At 35.3% G+C, this 241-nt stretch overlaps 1 non-coding gene across 1 annotated transcript; it reads left to right on the forward strand.

Moving 5' to 3' along the window:
* The first annotated feature begins 79 nt into the window (after positions 1 to 79).
* Positions 80 to 152, forward strand: TRNAF-GAA. The gene has a single exon. It is a non-coding gene; the product is annotated as a tRNA-Phe (tRNA).
* The last annotated feature ends 89 nt before the right edge of the window (positions 153 to 241 follow it).

Genomic DNA, 241 nt, shown 5'->3' on the forward strand with positions numbered 1-241 from the left:
AGTGTAATTATCCTAGTTTTTTAATTTGGAATTTACAATAGAAAACAATTATTAAAACCGAGTATGTAACACTCGTACTGCGGGGATAGCTCAGTTGGGAGAGCGTCAGACTGAAGATCTGAAGGTCTCGTGTTCAATCCACGATCACCGCAAATAAAGCCTAGTGTGCGTAACATGGAATCAACAATAACTATTTACAAAACACACTAGAAACTAACAAATATTTCTCATCTTTCTATTT

Source organism: Ipomoea triloba, chromosome 16 (genome assembly GCF_003576645.1).
Source record: "Ipomoea triloba cultivar NCNSP0323 chromosome 16, ASM357664v1".
Taxonomy (NCBI): domain Eukaryota; kingdom Viridiplantae; phylum Streptophyta; class Magnoliopsida; order Solanales; family Convolvulaceae; genus Ipomoea; species Ipomoea triloba.